At 38.6% G+C, this 19,131-nt stretch overlaps 1 protein-coding gene across 1 annotated transcript in view; it reads left to right on the top strand.

Moving 5' to 3' along the window:
- Nucleotides 1–19,131, top strand: part of B3GALT1 (beta-1,3-galactosyltransferase 1) — a 936,189-nt gene that overhangs the window by 698,714 nt on the left and 218,344 nt on the right. The window contains exon 4 of the mRNA XM_053698394.1: nucleotides 2,529–2,621. The gene's annotated coding sequence lies outside the window, so the exon portion shown is untranslated. The remainder of the gene's footprint in view (nucleotides 1–2,528; nucleotides 2,622–19,131) is intronic.

Raw genomic sequence — 19,131 nt, forward strand, 5'->3', positions numbered from 1 at the left:
GGGTTGTAATGTTGGGGGGGGGGTATTGTATGGTTTTTTTTTTACAGGCAAAAGAGCTGAACTTCTTGGGGCATGCCCCGCAAAGGGCCCTGTTCAGGGCTGGTAAGGTAAAAGAGCTTTGAACTTTATTAATTTAGAATAGGGTAGGGCATTTTTTATTTTGGGGGTCTTTGTTATTTTATTAGGGGGCTTAGAGTAGGTGTAATTAGTTTAAAATTGTTGTAATATTTTTCTTATGTTTGTAGATATTTTTTTATTTTTTGTAACTTAGTTCTTTTTTATTTTTTGTACTTTAGTTAGTTTATTTCATTGTAGTTATTTGTAGATATTGTATTTAATTAATTTATTGATAGTGTAGTGTTAGGTTTAATTGTAGGTAATTGTAGGTATTTTATTTAATTAATTTAATGATAGTATAGTGTTAGGTTTAATTGTAACTTAGGTTAGGATTTATTTTACAGGTAATGTTGTAATTATTTTAACTAGGTAACTATTAAATAGTTCTTAACTATTTAATAGCTATTATACCTGGTTAAAATAAATACAAAGTTACCTGTAAAACAAATATTAATCCTAATATAGCTATAATATAATTATAATTTATATTGTAGCTATATTAGGATTTATTTTACAGGTAAGTATTTATCTTTAAATAGGAATAATTTATTTAATTAGAGTTAATTTATTTTGTTAGATTAAAATTATATTTAACTTAGGGGGGTGTTAGTGTTAGGGTTAGACTTAGCTTTAGGGGTTAATACATTTATTAGAATAGCGGTGAGCTCCGGTCGGCAGATTAGGGGTTAATAATTGAAGTTAGGTGTCGGCGATGTTAGGGAGGGCAGATTAGGGGTTAATATTATTTATTATAGGCTTAGTGAGGCGGATTAGGGGTTAATAACTTTATTATAGTTAGCGCTCAGGTCCGGTCGGCAGATTAGGGGTAAATAAGTGTAGGCAGGTGGAGGCGACGTTGTGGGGAGCAGATTAGGGGTTAATAAATATAATATAGGGGTCGGCGGTGTTAGGGGCAGCAGATTAGGGGTACATAGCTATAATGTAGGTGGCGGCGCTTTGCGGTCAGCAGATTATGGGTTAATTATTGTAGGTAGCTGGCGGCGACATTGTGGGGGGCAGATTAGGGGTTAATAAATATAATACAGGGGTCGGCGGTGTTAGGGGCAGCAGATTAGGGGTACATAAGTATAACGTAGGTGGCGGTCAGCAGATTAGGGGTTAAAAATTTTTAATCGAGTGGCGGCGATGTGGGGGGACCTCGGTTTAGGGGTACATAGGTAGTTTATGGGTGTTAGTGTACTTTAGGGCACAGTAGTTAAGAGCTTTATGAACCGGCGTTAGCCCAGAAAGCTCTTAACTACTGACTTTTTTCTGCGGCTGGAGTTTTGTCGTTAGAATTCTAACGCTCACTTCAGACACGACTCTAAATACCGGAGTTAGAAAAATCCCATTGAAAAGATAGGAAACGCAATTGACGTAAGGGGATCTGCGGTATGGAAAAGTTGCGGCTGAAAAGTGAGCGTTAGACCCTTTTTTGAGTGACTCCAAATACCGGAGTTAGCCTAAAACCAGCGTTAGGAGCCTCTAACGCTGGTTTTCACGGCTACCGCCAAACTCCAAATCTAGGCCTTAATTTTTCTTATTTACTAAATATCAACCTTTTCAAGCATTTAAAAATACAGTTTCAGCGCTTTTAAATATCCTTTGCCCCTTTCAAGAGAAACTTTATAGGCTAAACAATTCCATTTAACTACAAAATAATCACATTTGGGCACAGGGTTTATTTTAAGGAACTATCCTAAATGGCTCTTATTAGGATTAATTCATATTAAGTAGCGCATTTTCTAACATAGGGGTCTACCCTTTAGAAAATCTCCCCATATATTTCTGTTGTGATTTTCTGCAGAAAATCATTATATAAAATTTTCTAAAGGATTTTGATCAAGTATTTTGTGTATATGTGGATATACTTTAGATATTGTTATAATAGACCATGATAGCGTTTTAAGATGTGGGGGCCGATTTATTGAAGTGCAGATGGACATGATACGATGTAGCACATCATGTCCGCCGCACATCGATAAATGCCGACAGCATACACTGTCAGCATGTATCATAGCACAAGCAGTTCTGGTGAACTGCTTGTGCAATGCCGCCCCCTGCAGATTCGCCACCAATCGGCCACTAGCAGCGGGTGTCAATCAGCCCGATCGTATAGGATTGGGCGGATTGAAGACCGCAGCCTCAGAAGCAGCGGATCAGTTATGGAGCAGCAGTCTTTAGACCGCTGCTTCATAACTGCTGTTTCCGGCGATTCGGAGCTTGATATTTTGCCCCCAGAGTCTTCTCATGCAATCTGTGCTAAGGGAACAGCCAAAACAAAACTAAAACCTTCCATAAATCATGATGGACTTTTTTTTAACCATTACAAAACTTAACTTGCAAACAAATGTAAATGTAATATGAAAAAATCATAAGTATTTCAAATGATTCTCCCCTTTTCCTTTCAGTTGAAGATGTATCTCGAGCCACAAGGCTAGAATTATATACCCAGATGTTCCTGCTTTTGTGCTGATGATGACAAAAGCCAAAAAAGACTTACAGTAAGTAACAATATGTTTTGTGCTCCATCATTTAAATGTATGCATATTGCACAATGTTTAATATCCTTAACTGTTAAATAATTATGTCTTTTGTATGATCAGTTGTGGACAACATTAATAGGAAATGCCAAAAATAATGTACAGTGTCCTGAAAGTTTTATTAGATATTCAAAATCATTACTGGAAGCAGAGACATTTCCTTTAGAATGTTATGAGTTTTCCAAGTGCATTTTTCTATCTTTCGGAAACAGAAACACTATCTGTAAATATTTTTGTTCTTAAGTATATTTATACTTATAATGGTACATTTTTTTAGAAGATAATGAACATTCTACAATATCATTATATTGGTCAATAGCTATACTGAGAATAAAAGATTCAACAATTACATAATCTAATATATTCTGCCATGAACAAGATACACTTAACATTCATGTAGAACAAATAAAAAAAAAATAATTAATGTATCATTGGTCTAAGGTTTCTAATTTCTAGTGTGGTACCAAGGTAGGACAATTCAGATGGTAGGAACCAATGTGTATTAGCAGTTTAAAACATTCTATGGAAGGAATGCTGACCTTCAACTATCAAAGGTTAGCAATTAAATATTGTATTGAAATGGTAAGTTTCAATAGATGTGCATTAAGTTCTATGGGAAGCAACATTCAAAACTCATAATTCTATTTTATTTATTTTTTTAATCTTTGATTTATTGAAGTATATAAAGCAATATTATGACAAAGTGAGCCAGGTACAAATTAAAAAGGTGCATTAGATTGCTTCACATCTCAGTATATTACCAATCTTTACCTTTGCAAACATCCTATAATATAAAAGGCCAAGTGTGTTTGTCCGAAGCTGTCAAGCACAGTAGAGACAGCGCGAGGACAAACACACCTGGCCTTAGAGTGTACCTGATCTTCTGTCTACGTGTCCGCGCGTCCTTGCGAGCAAAAGAGAGAGGGGAGAGAGAGCAAAAGAGAGGGGGGAGGGAACAAAAGAGAGGGGAAAGAGAGCAAAAGAGAGGGGGGAGAGAGAGCAAAAGAGAGGGGGGGAGAGAGAGAGAGAAAGAGCAGAAGAGAGATGGAGAGAGAGAGAGCAAAAGAGAGAGGGAGAGAGAGAGAGCGCAAAAGAGAGGGGGAGAGAGAGAGCGCAAAAGAGAGAGGGAGAGAGAGCAAAATAGAGGGGAAAGAGAGAAAAAGAGAGGGGAGATAGAGCAAAAGAGAGGAGGAGAGAGAGAACAAAAGAGAGGGGGAGAGAGAGAGAGCAAAAGAGGGGGAGAGAGAATACAAAATAGAGGGGGAGAGAGAGAGCGCAAAAGAGAGGGAGAGAGAGAGAGCACAAAAGAGAGGGTGAGAGAGAGCAAAAGAGAGGGGAAAGAGAGCAAACGAGAGGGGAAAGAGAGCAAAAGAGAGGGGAAAGAGAGAGAGAGAGCAAAAGAGGGGGGAGAGAGAGAGACTGCAAAAGAGAGTGGGGAGAGAGAAAAAGCAAAAGAGAGGGGGAGAGAAAGAGAAAAAAGAGAGGGGGGAGAGAGAGAGGGAGAGAGAGGGGGGGAAGAGAGAGCACAAAAGAGAGGGGGGAAGAGAGCAAAAGAGACGGGGAGAGAGAGCAAAAGAGAGGGGAGAGAGCAAAATAGAGGGGAAAGAGAGCAAAAGAGAGGGGGAAGAGAGAGAGAGCAAAAGAGGGGGGAGAGAGAGATTGCAAAAGAGAGGGGGAGAGAGAAAGAGCAAAAGAGAGGGGAGAGAGAGAGAGTTCAAAAGAAAGGGGGAGAGAGAGCAAAAGAGAGGGGGGAGAGAGCAAAAGAGAGGGGGGGAAAGCAAAAGAGAGGGGGGAGAGAAAGCAAAAGATAGGGGAGAGAGAGAGAGAGCAAAAGAGGGGGGAGAGAGAAAGAGCAAAAGAGAGGGGGAGAGAGAGAGAACAAAAGAGGGGGGGAGCAAAAGAGAGGGGAGAGAGAGAGAGCGCAAAATAGAGAGGAGCGAGCAAAAGAGAGGGGAAAGAGAGACAGAGCAAAAGAGATGGAAGAGAAAGAGTATATTTCTAAAGAGATAGTGTTATTGACTTGTGTTATCCATTCTGAAAGTCATTAGACAGATATTTGTTTCCATTTTCTAGGAATTAATTAATTATGTGCAATGTAGAATGATGTGAAACAGCTGCAATTTAAAGGGACAGTCTACTCCAGAATTGTTATTGCTTAAAAAGATAGATTATCCCTTTATTACCCATTCCCTAGTGCATGACCAGCACTGTTATATTAATACACTTTATACATGTGATTACCTTGTATCTAAGCCTCTGCAGACTGCCTCCTTATCTCAGTTCTTTGACATACTTACATTTTAGCCAGTCAGTGCTTACTCATAATAACTCCATGGGATGGGATTGAGGACAATGTTATCTATATGGCACATGTGAGCTAGGGCAGTCTAGCTGTGAAAAACTGTCAAAATGCACTAAGATAAGAGACGGCATTCAAGGCCTTAGAAATTAGCATATGAACCTACCTAGATTTAGCTTTCAACAAAAAATACCAAGGGAACAAAGCAAATTTGATGATAAAAGTAAAACGGAAAATTGTTTAACCCCTTAATGACAGAGGACGTACCTGGTGGTTGACATCCGGATCTTGTGCACAGGGTGGGGGGCACGTGCATGCACACGCTGCATCATTTATCAGTCAAGTATGTATGAGACAAGTCATGTATGAGAAGTAGGGAGTGGGAGAGGGGAAATCAAAATTTGGCAAGGGATCTGGGAGGTGGAGGGGGTAGGGAATTGAGGGGGGCAGCTACACGACAGAAAATGTATTTTTAAGATAAAATATGATTAAAAATACATTTTTTCAGTAAATTGGGTACTGGCAGACAGCTGCCAGTACCCAAGATGGCGGCAACTAGGTAGAGGGGGGAGGGTTAGAGAGTTGTTTGGGGGGGATCAGGGAAGTTGGGGGCTAAGTGGGGATCCAACACTGCAGAATAACTAAAAAAAAAAAGCCTTTTATTTTAGTACTGGCAGAGTTTCTGTATCAGTACACTAAAGCAAAAATGTACCCTACAAGCTACCTAATTAACCCCTTCACTGCTGGGCAAGTGTGGTGCGCAGCGGCATTTTGCGGCCTTCTAATTACCAAAAAGCAACTCCAAAGCCATATATGTCTGCTATTTCTGAACAAAGGGATCTGAGAGAAGCATTTACAAACATTTGTGCCATTATTACTCTAACTGTTTGTAAATAATTTCAGTGAGAAACCTAAAATTGTGAAAAAGTTAACGATTTTTTTTTATTTGATCACATTTGGCGGTTTAATGGTGGCATGAAATATACCAAAATGGGCCTAGATCAATACTTGGGTTGTCTACTACACTAAACTAAAGCTAAATTTAGCTCTACAAGCTACCAAATTAACCCCTTCACTGCTGGGCATAATACACGTGTGGTGCGCAGAGGCATTTAGCGGCCTTCTAATTACCAAAAAGCAATGCCAAAGCCATAAATGTCTGCTATTTCTGAACAAAGGGGATCCAAGAGAAGCATTTACAACCATTTGTGCCACAATTGCATAAGCTGTTTGTAAATAATTTCAGTGAGAAACCTAAAGTTTTTTGAAAAAGTTTGTGAAAAAGTAATCAATTTTTTTTATTTGATCGCATTTCGCGGTGAAATGGTGGCATGAAATATACCAAAATGGGCTTAGATCAATACTTTTGGTTGTCCACTAAAAAAAAACATAATTTATGTAAGAACTTACCTGATAAATTAATTTCTTTCATATTGGCAAGAGTCCATGAGCTAGTGACGTATGGGATATACATTCCTACCAGGAGGGGCAAAGTTTTCCAAACCTCAAAATGCCTATAAATACACCCCCCACCACACCCACAATTCAGTTTAACGAATAGCCAAGAAGTGGGGTGATAAGAAAGGAGCGAAAGCATCAACAAGGAATTGGAATAATTGTGCTTTATACAAAAAATCATAACCACCATAAAAAGGGTGGGCCTCATGGAATCTTGCCAATATGAAAGAAATGAATTTATCAGGTAAGTTCTTACATAAATTATGTTTTCTTTCATGTAATTGGCAAGAGTCCATGAGCTAGTGACGTATGGGATAGCAAATACCCAAGATGTGGACCTCCACGCAAGAGTCACTAGAGAGGGAGGGATAACAATAAAGACAGTCAATTCCGCTGAAAAAATAATCCACAACCCAAATAAAAAGTTTTAATCATATAATGAAAAAAACTGAAAATATAAGCAGAAGAATCAAACTGAAACAGCTGCCTGAAGTATTTTTCTACCAAAAAAACTGCTTCTTGAAAAGAGAAAACATCAAAATGATAGAATTTAGGAAAACGAAAGCAAAGAAGACCAAGTTGCTGCTTTGCAAATCTGAACAACAGAAGCTTCATTCTTAAAAACCCAGGAAGTGAATGTGACCTAGTAGAATGAGCCGTAATCCTCTGAGGCGGGGAATTACCCGACTCCAAATAATCATGATGAATCAAAAGCTATAACTAAGATGCCAAAGAAATGGCAGAAGCCTTCTGACCTTTCATAGAACTGGAAAAGATAACCAATAGACTAGAAGTCTTCCTGAAAGTAGCTTCAACATAATATTTCAAAGCTCTTACCACATCCAAAGAATGTTGTTAAAGTTCACAACTTTAGGTAAAAATGTAAACAAAATCCGCAAAAAAATGCCTTATCCTGATGAAAAATCAGAAAAGGAGATTCACAAAAAAAGAGCAGATAAAACAGAAACTCTTCTAGTGAAAGAGATGGTCAAAAGGAACAACACTTTCCAAGAAAGCAATTTAATGTCCAGAAAATGCATAGGCTGAAACGGAGGAGCCTGTAAAGCCTTCAAAACCAAATTAAGACTCCAAGGAGGAGAAATTGATTTAATGACAGGCTTGATACGAACCAAATCCTGTACAAAACAAAAAATAAGGAAATAATAGAAACTAAAGGTTCCGACAAGCTGAACCCAATAAAAATTGTCTCTTGTCTGTTAGAAACAAAGACATTGACACAATCTCAAAAAACAAGGTTCGGATACTACTTCAAGTAAGATTAAAAACAGTCTTTATCAATACATTTAAAAGACATCATGACTGAGGCTGCAGCTGTAAAGGAGCATGTAGAAAAAGTGGATCTTACGCGTTTCGGCCGTTGGCATTAATCATAGATCACAATCTATCTGGAAACCCAAAAAAGGTGACTCTTGTCTTGAGGAATCAAGGAACTTTTGGTAAAAAGATCCTCAAACCATGTCCTTGAAGAAACAACAGAAGTTGAAGCGTATGAGATTCTACAGAACGAAAAGACTGAGCAAATACCATGATATCGTCCAAATAAGGAAACACCGAGAACCTTTTGAAAAGATCCCTAGAGCTGTTGCTAGGCCAGAAAGGAAAAGCAACAAATTGGTAATGCTTGTCTAAAAAAGAGAATCTCAGAAAATGAAAATAATCTGAATGAAAACAGAAAATGAAGATATGCATCCTGTAGGTCTGTTGTAGGCAAATAATGCCCTTGCTGACCAAAAGGCAGAATAGACCATATAAACACCATTCTGAAAAGATGGTACTCTTACATGACAAATCAAAAAGATTTTCTATCTTTGGGTCAATGAATAGTTCTGAACAAAACCCCAGACCCTGTTCCTGAAACGGAACTGGTATGAATACCCCAGATAACTCCAGGCCTGAAACATACTTCAGGAAAGTCTGAGCCTTCACTGGAATCGCTGGAATATGCTAGAGAGAAAAAGACTTCTCACAGGCGGTCTTACTCTGAATCCTATTCTGTACCCAAATCTAAGAAGTTTGGACCAAATTGAACCAAACAACTTTAGAAAAGTCTTAACCTGCCCCTTACCAGCTAAGCTGGAATAAGGGCCACACCTTCATGCGAATTTGGGGATGACTTTGATCTTTTAAATGGTTTTGAATTTATTCCATTTTGAAGAAAGCTTCAAAATAGAAACATGTTACTTGGGGAAGAATTAGGTTTCTGTTCCTTATTAAGAACAAAAACTAATATAAGCTTAAAATTTACTCTTAGAACTTAATCTTGAAGCAAAAAAACTTCCTTCCCCAGAGTAACAGTTGAAAGTATTGAATCCAATTGTGAACCAAATAATTTATTACCTTGGAAAAATGGAAATCTGGATTATAGAAAACATATTAGCATTTCAAGATTTAAGTCACAAAGTTCTTCTAGCTAAATTAGCTAAAGACATAGATTTAACCTCAACTGTGAAAATATCAAAAAATGACATCACAAATGAAATTATTAGCATGTTGAATCAACTTAACAATGCTAAACAAATCATAAACCGATACTTGTTGCGCTAAAATATCCAACCAAAAAGTTGAAGCAGTTGCAACATCAGCCAAATAAATTGCAGGCCTAAGAAAAGGACCTGAAAATAATTTTCCTTAGATAAGATACAAGTTTCCCATCTGAAGGAACTGAAAAATAAATACTATTTTCATAGGAATAGTAGTATGTTTTAGCAAGAGCAGAGATAGCCCCATTAACTTTGGGGATCTTTCCCCAGAACTCTAAACTAACTGCTGGCAAAGGATACAATTTCAAAACCTTAACGAAGGAATAAAAGAAGTCCTAAGCCTATTCCATTCCCTAGTATCAGTACCTTGGGAAAAAACCTCTGAAGAAACCACAGAAGAATAATAAGCAGAATTTAAATGTTAGCTAGTCTTAAAATCAAAAGGACTAGTCTCCTCAATATCCAATATAATCAACACCTTTTCAACAAAGAACAAATGTACTCTATTTAAAAGTAAAAAAAAAAGTAGATTTGTTAGTGTCAATATCTGATGAAAGATATTCTAAATGAGATAAATCCTCATCAGAGAAGGATAATTCAGTATGTTGTCGGTCATTTGAAAATTCATCAACTAAATGAGAAGTTTAAAAAAGACCTTTACATTTTATTAGAAGGCAGGATGGCAGACAAAGCCTTTAGAATAGAATCAGAAAAATATTCTTATAAATTCCTAGGTATATCTTGTACATTAGATGTAAAAAGAATAGCAATAGATAATGCATTAATACTGATGGACTCTGCATGTAAAAGCTTATCATGATAACTTATTACAAACCATAGCTAAAGATAAAAATTCATAACATTAAAATAAATTAACTTAGCTTTGGTAGGACTGATATCAGTCATCAGGAATCCAACAGTGTTTTCTGATACAGGAACAGTTTTTGAAATATCTTGCAAATGTAAGAGAAAAAACAACATATAAAGCAAAATATCAATTTCCTTAAATGACAGTTTCAGGAATGGGAAAAAAGTGCAAACAAAATAAGCCTCTGAAAACCAGAAGCAGAATGAAATAAAGACTTAAATAATGTCAGAAATCTGGCGCCAAGTATGACGCCCACAACTGACAAAATATTTTTTGGCGCCAAGAACGTCTGCAACAAACACAAGCATCATAGATGACGCAACTACGTGAAAATTCTTGTCACCAACTAAGACGCTGGAAATGATGTCATAACGTCAACAAACGTAATTCTCGCGCCAAAAAAATCTCGCACCAAAAATGACGCAATAAATTATAGCATTTTTTTGCTCCCGCGAGCCTAACAGTCCGCAATTTAGAAAGAAAAGTCAATTGAAAAATTTTCAGGTAAGAAAAAAATGTATTCATATGCATTTCCCAAAATGAAACTGACAGTCTGTAAGAAGGAAATACTGATTAACCTGAATCATGGCAAATATAAGTATAAAACATATATTTAGAACTTTACATATAAAGTGCCAAACCATAGCTGAGAGTGTCATAAATAAAATAAGACATACGTACCAAAAGACACTCATCTACATATTGCAGATAGCCAAACCAGTACTGAAACGAGAATCAGTAGAGGTAATGGTATATAAGAGTATATCGTCGATCTGAAAAGGGAGGTAGGAGAAGAATCTCTACAACCGATAACAGAGAACCTATGAAATAGATCCCCGATAGGATGACCATTGCATTCAATAGGCAATACTCCCTTCACATCCCTCTGTCATTCACTGCACTCTGAGAGGAAAACCGGGCTTCAGCATGCTGCGAAGCGCATATCAACGTAGAAATCTAGCACAAACTTTCTTCACCACCTCCATAGGAGGCAAAGTTTGTAAAACTGAATTGTGGGTGTGGTGGGGGGTCTATTTATAGGCATTTTGAGGTTTGGGAAACTTTGCCCCTCCTGGTAGGAATGTATATCCCATACGTCACTAGCTCATGGACTCTTGCCAATTACATGAAAGAAAATATATACATGTCAAGGGATATTCAGGGATTCCTAACAGATATCAAATAACATTCCAATGTAACTAGCGCTAATTTTGAAAAAAAAAAAAATGTTTTTAAATAGCAAAGTACTACTTGTATTTATTGCCCTATAACTTGCAAAATAAGCAAAGAACATGTAAATATTGGGTATTTCTAAACTCTGGACAAAATTTAGAAACTATTTAGCATGGATGTTTTTTGTTCGTTGTAGATGTGTAACAGATTTTGGGGTCAAAGTTAGAAAAAGTGTGTTTTTTTCCATTTTGTCATCATATTTTATAAAAAAAAATATAGTAAATTATAAGATATGATAAAATAATGATATCTTTAGAAAGTCCATTTAATGGCGAGTAAAACGGTATATATAATATGTGTGGGTACAGAAAATTACAGCTAAACACAAACACCGCGGAAATGTAAAAATAGCCTTGGTCCCAAACGGTCAACAAATGGAAAAAATGGTCTGGTCACTAAGGGGTTAAAATTGCATGCCCTATCTGAATTGTGAAAGCTTAGTTTTTACTAGACTGTCCCTTTAAATTTACAGATGAGATTATTTTTTTATGGAATACAAATATTAATGGATCAACTGGGAGTTTACAGCATATACTGTAATCTATTCATTTTCCCCATGTACAGTTTTTTAAAAGAGTATGAGGAGACATTTCCACCAAATATGTGCCATTGTACCTGTGTCAGTGCGCCCACTCCAACATGTGTTTCATGTACCTGAAAATGTTTTACTTAGTCTAATAGGGGTTAGATTCCACCTAGTGAGAAGTATGGTATTAGTTTCATTGAAATTTACAGAAATAAAGGATTTAGGTCTTGTAATATAGGAGCCCATTTTTTCTCATGTATGGAAAGGTCTGGGGGGTCCGATTTATCAATGTCTGGCGGACATGATCCGCTGTACCGTATCATGTCCGCCAGACATCGATGAATACGCTATCGGCATTTAACATTGCACAAGCAGTTCTGGTGAACTGCTTGTACAATGCCACCCCCTGCAGATTCGCAACCAATCGGCCGCTAGCAGGGGGTGTCAATAAACCCGATCGTACATGATTGGGCAGATTGCAGACCACAGCCTCAGAGGAGGTATATGAGTTAAGGAGCAGCGGTCTAAACAGGAGGTGTGAAGCAGTTAACAAGCCACGTGCAGCACAAAAGTACTATAAAAAACAATCTGCTTCTAATCTAATCAGTAAAGCATGTTCCTTACACATACAGACCAGTATATATAGCTTGTCTGATTTATGCTTATACCCAGCAATATCTCAGTAATGTATTTATTAGTAAAGCGCAACATGGTTAGTGATTTTATATAAGAACAGGCTTACACTATATAATAACAGGCTTACATACCATCCATTTGCTATGTCATCCACCGTGGTAAAGTTGGATTGATGTTTGATATTTTACAGATTTTCGGACATTCAAAGATCAATAGCACCTCAACGATAAAAGCTAGAAACCTCGGGTTAGTCTAGTTATGAAAGAAAAAAGTGTACAACTCTGCACAGGTCTTGTTTTCCCGATTAAAAACAAACAATGGCACGAGATATTGTTCTCAACGCTGTGGAGACTATGCGCACAGCCAGTGGATGTCGCAAGGGACTGTCAACAAAGCGCATCACTACATTTTGTGCACCATTTATAAATCCAAAAGCTCCCTGATCACATGATTTAGAAAGTTCAAATAAATGTAGTATGTTTTAGAGAGATGGCCACACATTGCACAGAATTTAGTTTTAAAAAAAAAAACTTGCACATTTTATTAATAAGCTGATATAAGTGCTAAAATTGCTTTGAGAATCAATAGCTTCAAAGTCACATGACCTAGGTTGGTCAAATAACAATTAGAGGGATGGGCCACAGAGTTCAAACAAGAAATAACTGTACAATGCATGCTGGGAATTAGAGTCCAAAACTGCAGTGACACAATACAGTAGAATATAGTAAACTTCATATTCTAGAATGCTTTGTAACTCCCAGAATACTGTGCTTCTTCCTCTAAAACTTAACTGATAAAAATGCATAGAAACGGACTTTAAATTTTCTTTTTTTCCCCCTGCAGTTTTACTCCAGGTGGGGAGGAATATCCAGGGGGGGGGGCGGATGTCCCTTCTTGCCCCCCCTTGTGGACGCCCATGAGAGGGTCCTCAGTATCTTATATGACACAAATTATGTCATCAGAAGCAACACACACCACTGCCAACTCTTTGAGCATGCATAGTGTTTGAATACTGGTGCACGGGCCCTCACAGCATATGTGCGTATTCTGCAAGAAAACAGTAATAACTTTTACTGGAAGCATTTTTACTAATGGAAGTATTTTGCACCTTGAAATGCACCCATGAGCATTTTAATTTTGACCTTTCTATCCAGGGCCGTCTTTAATATTGATTGGACCCTGGGGAAAACTTTTCTTGGCCCCCCCCCCCCACCCCATGCAATTTTGCTCTCCACTCCAACATCCCAAAAAACAACTAAATCAATTTTTTTTTATTATTATTAGCCCAGTGGTGGATCATCCACTGCTGGGCTAATCATTTAAAAAAAAAAATGCAATATGTGAAACTGGACCTAAGCAGTACTAATAAGTAAATAAATATATAAATTCCTCCACTGTGGATTCATTTAATATTCTTTTGAATGTGATTCTGGTGTGAGGTTAGCTAGTTAAAGAGATTTAGGGCAGCCAACAGGAGCAAAGCAAGGTAAAGGAGGAAGCATGAAGGTGCAGACAAATATAAGTTTACTGACTGGAACAACAGAACTACTATGGGAAGCTGTAAAATCTGAGACAGAGAGAAAATAAAAACTATAAAAATAAACCTTACATTAATGTGTGAAGTATCAGCATGACGCTATACATCAGCCACACCAGCACATGTCGCTTCTTTGCTAGGAACAAGTTCCCTCTCACCCTGAACTAGACAATGCTGCATGGGGAGGGGAGTGTGTGCACTCACTTATTCTTCCCACTGACACCTTTCTACAAAGCACTATTCCCCTAACAAACTTCAGTTAGTTGATCTTAGGGCCACAGCAGAAAGAGCAGGGCTAAGGGGACCAGTAGACTGGATGCTGTCTGTCCAAGGCTGCATGGATACAGTGTGAGATGAGTCACACAGCCTCAAGACTGAAGAGAGCAGTGTATGCAGCTGCACAGATGCTCAAATCCTCATGTGCCTGCCGCTCCAGCTATCTGCTGCATGCGCCTACATTCAGCCCTACCCAGAAACAATCCCCACCACCAGAGCAGTTACCTGGTAACAGTGGTAACCCCAATAGGACCTTTTCTGATGCAGTGGGAAATGGCTGGATGCCGAGTTAGGGCTTTGCATTAAGTGCTGCACAGTGCACATCTAAAACAGCACATAGCACTAGCTTGGCATGTCACATGACACCGGCACGGTCTGGCACAGTTTTTTAAAAAAATATAAGCAGAGTACTTTTGACTGTGACAGTATTAGGACTGAATGTGTGTGTTCCCCATGTCACATCAGCAGTCTGGTATGAACAATAAAAAAAAAAATTTTTTTTTTTTTTTTTTTTAGGACTCTTGGGCCCCTCAACAGAGACTGGGCCCAGGGCAGCTGCCCCTTTTGCCCTGTGTTAAAGACGGTCCTGTTTCTATCCCTTCAACCCCTTGACCCAATAGGACATATATATATAGTGTACATCATGCAGTACGAAGCCCATCGAACCACATAACATATAAATACTTTGAGAGCTGTTTTTCCTGAGCTGCAGGCATCTGTCTGCATATGGACATGGAGCTTGATTGGTGTTCTGGTTCGATATGAAGGCAGTTGTCAGATTATTCCAGACAGTGACTCTGTATGTGTCATCATCTGTAGCGATCACCTGCTAGTGTCGGCGGGAGGTGTGGGAGGGAAAGCGCAAGGCTGGTGGGAAGCCCAGCTGTGGAGGAGGGAGGAAGTGGGATGAGCCCTTCACTGTAATGAAATAAAAACAAAGGAAAGGGATGGATGGGGAGCTACAGTACAGAAAAAATGTGGCATGGGAGGGTGTGGGGGCCCTAACTAACATTACCTGGAGGGGGAGGTGTGGGGACCACTACACAACAGAAAAATTAAAAGATAAATTTAAAAAATCAAATAATTAAAAAAAAAAAGTATATATTTGGTATTGGCAGACAGCTGCCATTCCAAAGATGGCTGCAATTAGTGGGAGGGGGAGGTTTAGAGAGCTGATTGGGGGGATCAGGGAGGGTTGAGGAGGATCACTACACTGCACACAAAAATCATAGAAAATTAATAATAATAATAATAACACTAATAATATTAATTAAAAAAAACACCTAACCTGCATACTGGCAGACTGTCTGCCAGTACTTGGGATTTTAGAGATGAGTGTGGGTGGGGGGGGGGAGATAGCTGTTTGTGAGGAATCAGGAGATAGGAGGTGCCAGGTGGGAGGGTAATATCTACACTACAGCTAAAACTAACCTTACAAGCTACCAGATTAACCCCTTCACTGCCAGGAAAAATAGAATTGTGATGCACAGCTGCAATTAGTGGCCTTCTAACTACCAAAAATGAATGACAAAGCCATGTATGTCTGCTATTTATGAACAAAGGGGATCCCAGAGAAGCTTTTACAATCATTTGTGCCTTGATTGCACAAGCAGTATGTAAATAATTTCAGTGAGAAACCCAAAGTTTGTGAAAAAGTTAACAATTTAAATTTTAAAGTTAACAATTTAAATTTAAATTTGGCGGTGAAATGGTGGCATGGAATATAGGTAAATAAAAATAAACAAGGCTCTATTTCTGTTTACATGCTAAAAATTCTCCTGTATTTTGGGCAAGTTCTTCTCTTAAATTATCGGTAGCAAAAGGAGTTAAACTCTGGCAGCATGGGAAATGCTCTTTTGGAAATTAGAATGAGCGAATACACTAGATTACTTATTCCAAGTCTAACAAATTGAAACATACTCAAATAAAATTTCTTTCCAACACTGAAAGATAAATGGATGCTTGCATCCTTTAATACCTTCTGGGAAGTACGCCTAATTGTTATTGCCAAATGTTGATGACTTGTAATATATCCATCGAAAGAGGAAGACGTCAAGTTTTATTTATGTTGCTTCCTCCGTTGGCGTTTTCCTGCTGATACTATAGCAGTTCACAGAATTGAGTAAGAACATTTGTGAGCTAGTCTGTAATTCTGAGAACTTTATATAGTACATATAAGTGCTGATAAGTAGTTTGTAGATGTAAGTTTAAATGTTTAAGAGGAGATTATAATTAAAAATAGTTAATTATGTTTAGTAGAAAAAAAAAACATGCAATGTATTTTCAATATTTGTTTCCATTTGCCGACACTGACGGACGCATTAAAAACGTGATTATAGTATAGATATGTACTGTATATTTAAAGTACAAATGCAATTACAGACAGTTTGTGAGATGTTATACCAAACTGACTGCAAATAATGGTTAGAACAAATACTCCCCTCAAGGTGGAACTGCTGCCTTCCCTCAGTCTCTCCCAATGGGAAATAGAAATGGTTTCAGTGGAAGGGGTATACGTATATTTACATATATCTTTGTGTGTTAATATTTGTATATACACATATTAACACAAATATATAGGTATATAAGCATATACATATATATTTATTGTGAACACATAGTTCCCATAGACCGTGATGTAAAGGTAAAGGTTTTTTTTTCCAAACACCCCAAAGCTGCAAAATTTAGCCCCCAAAAACTGCCTATTATTATTATTATCAGGTATTTGTAGAGCGCCAACAGATTCCGCAGCGCTGTAAACATAGTCGGTGTACAGGATAGCTTTTGTAGGGGTCAAGTGGGTAGAGCGCCCTGCCGAGAGTTTCACTGTTGTAGTCAGCTCTTATGAAGCGATCTGTAAACAGCTGGGCCCATAGGCTTACATTCTAAGGGGTTCAAGGGGAAAGCAATGGCGTTAGGGAAGGTTAGTGTTGGTTGTATGCATCCCTGAATAGTAGAGTTTTTAGGGAGTGCTTGAAGCTGTAAAAACTAGGGGAGAGTCTTATGGAGTGAGGGAGGGAATTCCACAAGATGGGGGCCAGTCTGGAGAAGTCCTGTAAACGTGAATGTGAGGAAGTAACAAGAGAGGAGGAGAGGAGGAGATCCTGAGTTGATCGAAGGGGATGGGAGGGAGAGTATCTAGAGACAAGTTCTGAGATGTAGGGGGGAGCAGTGCAGTTGAGAGCTTCATATGTCAGGGTGAGGATTTTATGTTTAATCCTAGAGGCAAGAGGAAGCCAGTGAAGGGATTGGCAGAGAGGTGCAGCAGATGAAGAGCGACAAGTAAGGAAGATAAGCCTGGCAGAGGCATTCTTAATGGATTGTAAAGGAGCTATGCGGCAGCTAGGTAGACCAGAGAGGACGGAATTGCAGTAGTCAAGGCGGGAAAGGATGAGCGAGTGGATTAAAATCTTGGTTGTATCTTTTGTAAGGAAATGTCTAATTTTAGCAATGTTTTTAAGGTGGAAGCGGCAGGCTTTAGCGAAGGACTGAATGTGAGGAGTGAAGGAAAGATCTGAGTCAGGTGTGACCCCAAGACATCTGGCGTGCGGGGTAGGGGTAATGATGGCATTATCAACAGTTATAGAAATTTTGGGGGTGGAGACATTGCAAGAAGGGGGAAAAATAAGGAGTTCCGTTTTGGAGAGATTTAGCTTAAGGTAGTGAGAGGACATCCAAGATGAGATGTGAGAAAGACAGTTAGTGACACGGGTTAGTAAGGAAGGAGGTAGGTCTGGTGCAGAGAGGTAGATTTGGGTGTCATCGGCATACAAATGGTATTGAAACCCATAGGACTTTATTAAGGAACCTAGTGATGACGTGTAGATTGAAAAGAGAAGGGGACAAAGGACAGAGCATTGAGGTACCCCAACAGAAAGTGGTAATGGGGTAGAGGATGCTCCAGAGAAGGCTACACTAAATGTACGGTTAGTCAGATAGGAAGAGAACCACAAGAGAGCTGTGTCACAGATGCCGAAGGATTGGAGGGTTTGGAGCAGAAGAGGGTGGTCAACAGTGTCAAAGGCTGCAGACAGGTCAAGGAGGATAAGCAGAGAGAAGTGGCCTTTGGATTTTGCTGTAAGTAGGTCATTGGTAACCTTGACAATTGCTGTCTTTGTAGAGTGATGGGAACGAAATCCAGATTGCAGTGGGTCAAGAAGAGAGTTTAGTGTAAGGAAATGGGATAGACGTGCGTAAACTAGCATTTCGAGGAGCTTTGAGGCAAGAGGGAGTAGGGAAATAGGGCAGTAATTGGAAGGGGAGGTTGGATCAAGGGAAGGTTTTTTGAGGATAGGTGTGACCAGTGCATGTTTTAGAGATGAGGGAAATATACCAGTGCTGAGGGAGAGGTTGAAAATGTGTGTTAGTATGGGGGTGAGGGTAGAAGAGAGGGAGGGGAGTAGCTGTGAGGGGATGGGGTCGAGGGGACAGGTAGTTAGGTGGGAGGACAGTATAAGGGCAGACACTTCATCCTCATTAACAGGGGCAAAGAGCTGCATTTTTGGATATTTGGGTTTTGGGTGATCGTGAGCTTTGGAGGGGGTGGGAGATTGGAAGTATGTTGAGAGCTGATTTCACTTCTGATGGAGTCAATTTTGTTGTTGAAGTGGCTGTAATTTAAAATCTTGAGCTGAGAGAGAGGTTGTGTTAGGAGGTGGGGGTGGGCGGAGAAGAGTGTTGAACGTGGAGAACAGACTGCCTAGTGCAGTTATTAATTTTTTTTTTAATAAAGACGCCTTTTTTTTTTTAACAAAGCAACACTATACCTAATTTTGGGGCCAATTGGTGGACATTTATAAAATTAACCAGAGATCTGGTCTCTGGTTAATTTTATAAGTAGTAATTGCTACTGCAAGCTCATTTGCAGGCACATGATAAATTAGTGCTCCACTTGTAATCTAGCCCAATATTGAGTGACTAGATTTTGAAAATGTAAAAAGGTATATTTTAAAGTATATGCAAGTTGCTTTTAAAACCTTTTACATTAAATTATATTATGGCAAATGCTGCTATTATGATTATTTTTAAAAATGTAAAAACTTCTCATGTAATATTCCTGAAACCCATTAGTAACATAATGTATATCATTATAACATTTAATTCTCACCTCAAAAAAACTAGCTGTCTTTTATGGCCC

Source organism: Bombina bombina, chromosome 1, assembly GCF_027579735.1.
Source record: "Bombina bombina isolate aBomBom1 chromosome 1, aBomBom1.pri, whole genome shotgun sequence".
NCBI lineage: Eukaryota > Metazoa > Chordata > Amphibia > Anura > Bombinatoridae > Bombina > Bombina bombina.